Below are 4,450 nucleotides of genomic sequence, written 5' to 3'. Positions count from 1 at the left end.
CTCTCCCAGGACAGAATGGTCAGACTTGAGTTTCCTTTCTCCTCACTCTTCTCCTCCTTGAGGGAGGTGCTGTGCCGGACAGACCTGCTCCCGTGTCTAGACACGGGTAGACTCGTTGAAGATCCTCACAGGCAATCCTCCTTGGGGTCAAAGGGGAAGGATTTATTTCCTCAGGGCTCAGTAGTCCTCATCCTTACGCGCACCTTCACCAGCCCAGGGCGGGGTAGCGGAGGGTGAAAGGGCGTGGCTCACAGCCCGTTTCTTCCGCTCGGGCGTCTCCTGGGAGGAACCCTTGTCCAGTGAGCGGGTCTTCGTCTCCACCAAATTCCCTAGGGGGACACTTCTGGCAGCCCTTCTTGTTCAGCAGCTTACGGGGGTCAGGTGGACCTCTGCTAGTCACCAGCCTGAAGCCCTTACTCCATTTCAGCTATTTTTGCAGTTGCCTAGGTGACTTTTGAACCACATTACCCAGAACAGCCAACGGAGGAGGGGTGAGAAGAGTGGCCGTCTGGGTTTGCCGCATAGTGCTGCCTTAGAGGAGTGGTGCAGTCTTCGGTTGTGTGATACTTCACCTGGCTGATTTCTGGGAATGCCTCCACAAATTCGCTAAATTCAGTAGCTTTTGCCTTCCAAGATTCACCTGGTTGGTGTGTTGCACCCATTCACTAGTCATTTACGTTAGGTATATCTCTTAATGCTATCCCTCCCCCTCCCCACGCCCATGACAGGCCCCGGTGTGTGATGTTCCCCTTTCTGTGTCCAAGCGTTCTCATACTTCAATTCCCACCTATGAATGAGAACATGCGGTGTTTGGTTTTTTTGTCCTTGCGATAGTTTGCTAAGAATGATGGTTTCCAGCTTCATCCGTGTCCCTCCAAAGGGCATGAACTCATGCTTTTTCATGGCTGCATAGTATTCCATGGTGTATTTGTGCCACATTTTCTTAATCCAGTCTATCATTGGTGGACATCTGGGTTGGTTCCAAGTCTTTGCTACTGTGAATGGTGCCGCAATAAACATACGTCTGCGTGTGTGCTTTTAGCAGCATGATTTCTAATCCTATGGGTATATATACCCAGTAATGGGATGTCTGGGTCAAAAGGTATTTCTATTTCGAGATCCTTGAGGATTCACCACACTATCTTCCACTACCGTTGAACTAGTTTACAGTCCCACCAACAGTGTAAAAGTGTTCCTATTTGTCCACTACCTCTCCAGCACCTGTTGTTTCCTGACGTTTTATTGATCGCTCTTCTACCTGGTGTGAGATGATATCTCATTGCGGATTTGATTTGCATTTCTCTGATGGCCAGTGTTGATGAGCATTTTTTCATGTGTCTGTTGGCTGCATAAATGTCTTCTTTTGAGAAGTGTCTCTTTATATCCTTCCCCCACTTGTTGATGGGCTTGTTTGGTTTCTCTTGTAACTCTGTTTGAGTTCTTAGTAGATTCTGGATATTAGCCCTTTGTCAGATGAGTAGATTGCAAAAATTTTCTCCCTTTCTGCAGGATGCCTGTTCACTCTCATGGGAGTTTCTTTAGCTATGCAGAACGTCTTTAGTGTAATTAGATGCTGTTTGTCAATGTTGGCTTTCGTTGCCATTGCTTTTGGCGTTTTAGACATGAGGTCCTTGCCCATGCCTGTGTCCTCAATGGTATTGGCTGGGTTTTCTCCTAGGGTTTGTATGGTTTAAGATCTAACATTTAAGTCTTTCTTCTGTCTTGAATTAATTTTTGTACAAGGTGTAAGGAAGGGATCCGATTTCAGCTTTCGACATATGGCTAGCCTGTTTTCCCAGCACCATTTTTTAAATAGGGAATCCTTTCCCCATTTCTTGTTTTTGTCAGGTTTGTCAAAGATCAGATGGTTGTAGATGTGTCGTATTATTTCTGAGGGCTCTATTCTGTTCCATTGGTCTACGGTAACCAAAACGGCAACCGATAGCATGCTCTTTGGTTACTGTAGCCTTCTACTGTAGCTTGAAGTCGGACAGCTTGATGCCTCCATCGTTGTTCTTTTGGCTTAGGAATATGTTGGCAGTGGGGGCCGTTTTGTGGTTCCATATGAGCTTTAAAGCAGATTTTTCCAGTTCTGTGAAGAAAGTCATTGGTAGTTTGATGGGGATGGCATTGAATCTATAATTTACCTTGGGCAGTATGGCCATTTTCACGATATTGATTCTTCCAATCCGTGATGGTGGAATATTCTTCCATTTGTTTGTCTCCTCTTTTAGTTCGTGGAGCAATGCTTGGTAGTTCTCCTGGAAGAGGTCCTTCACATCCCTTGTTAGTTGGATTCCTAGGCATTTTATTCTCTTTGAAGCAATTGTGAATGGGAGCTCACTCATGATTTGGCTGTCTGTTTGCCTGTTATTGGTGTATAAGAATGCTTGTGATTTTTGCACCTCGATTTTGTATCCTGAGACTTTGCTGAAGTTGCTTATCAGCTTAAGGAGATTTTGGGCTGAGACGATGGGGTTTTCTAAATATTCAATCATGTCATCTGCACGCAGGGACAATTGGACTTCCTCTTTTCCTAATTGATTTCTCTTTATTTCTTTCTCCTGCCTGATTGCCCTGGGCAGAAGTTCCAACACTATGTTGAATAGGAGTGGTGAGAGAGGGCATCCCTGTCTTGTGGCAGTTTGCAAAGGGAATGCTTCCACTTTTTGCCCATTCAGTATGATATTGGCTGTGGGTTTGCCCTAAATAGCCCTCATTATTTTGGGAGATGTCCCATCAATACCTAATTTATTGAGAGTTGTTGGCATGAAGGGCTGTTGAATTTTGTCAAAGGCCTTTTCTGCATCTGTTGAGATAATCACGCAGTTTCTGTCTTTGGTTCTGATTATATGCTGGATTATGTTTATTGTTTTGCATATGATGGACAAGCCTTGCATGTCAGGGATGAAGCCCACTGCATCATGATGGATAAGCCCTTTGATATGCTGCTGGATTCGTTTTTCCGGTATTTTATGGAGGATTTTCCCATCGATGTTCCTCAGGGACATAGGCCTAAAATTCTCTTTTTGGGTTGTGTTTCTCTCAGGCTTTGGGATCAGGATGATGCCGGCCTCATGAAATGAGTGAGGGAGGATTCCCTCTTTTTCTGTTGATTGGAATAGTTTCAGAAGGCATGGTACCAGCTCCTCCTTGTCCTTCTGGTAGAATTCGGCTGTGAATCCGTCTGGTCCTGGAGTTTTATTGCTTGATAGGCTGTTAATTATTGCCTCAATTTCAGAGCCCGTTAGTGGTCTACTCAGGCATTCAACTTCTTCCTGGTTTACTCTGGGGAGGTTGTATGCGTCCAGGAATTTATCCATTTCTTCTAGGTTTTCTAGTTCATTAGCTTAGAGGTGCTGATAGTATTGTCTGATGGTAGTTTGTATTTCTGTGGGATCGGTGGTGATATCCCCTTTATCATTTTTTACTGCATCTGTTTGACTCTTCTTTCTTTTCTTGTTTCTTAGTCTTGCTAGTGCTCTATCAATTTTGTTGATCACTGCAAAAAACCCGCTCCTGGATTCATTGATTTGTTGAAGGGTTTATTGTGTCTCTATCTCCACCAGTTCTGCTCGGATCTTAGTTATTTCTTGCCTTCTGCTAGTTTTTGAATGTGTTTGCTCTTGCTTCTCTCATTCTTTTAATGGTGATGTTAGGGTATGCATTTTTGATCTTTCCTGCTTTCTCTCGTGGGCAATTAGTGCTATAAATTTCCCTCTACACACTGCTTTAAATGTGACCCAGAGATTCTGGTATGTTGTGCCTTTGTTTTCATTGCTTTCAGAGAATATCTTTCTTTCTGCCTTCATTTCCTTAAGTACCCAGTACTCATTCAGGAGCAGGTTGTCCGGTTTCCATGCAGTTGAGCGGTTTTGAGTGAGTTTCTTTATCCTGAGGTCTACTTTGATTGCAATGTGGTCTGAAAGACCGTTTGTAGTAATTTCTGTTATTTTACATTTACTGAGGAGTGCTTTCCTTCCAACTATGTGGTCAATGTGGAAATAAGTGTGATGTGGTGCTGAGAAGCATGTATATTCTGTCGATTTGGGGTGGAGCGTTCTGTAGATGTCTCCTAGGTCCGCTTGGTGCAGAGCTGAGTTCAATTCCTGGATATCCTTTTTAGATTTCTGTCTCGTTGGTCTGTCTAATGTTTACAGAGGGCTGTTAAAGTTTCCCATTATTATGATGTGGGAGTCTAAGTCTCTTTTGATCACACTTTAAAGATCAAAAGGTAGAAGCGCAAAGACATTATCTGTGCAATATTAGAAACCTAGTAAGTGGTGGAATTTGGCCTTGAACCCAGATATCTAACTCCAGAGCCTAAGTGCTTCACCCACCTCACTGTGGTGCCTCTCGAGAAAAACAGGTAAGCACACATTCAGAAAGCTGGTGGGCCGGGGGGCTGGCCTTGTACTCAGAGGCCATGGAAGTCCCACGTGGGGTGGCT

Source organism: Pan troglodytes, chromosome 7, assembly GCF_028858775.2.
Source record: "Pan troglodytes isolate AG18354 chromosome 7, NHGRI_mPanTro3-v2.0_pri, whole genome shotgun sequence".
Lineage (NCBI taxonomy): Eukaryota > Metazoa > Chordata > Mammalia > Primates > Hominidae > Pan > Pan troglodytes.
This window is presented reverse-complemented; position numbering follows the sequence as displayed.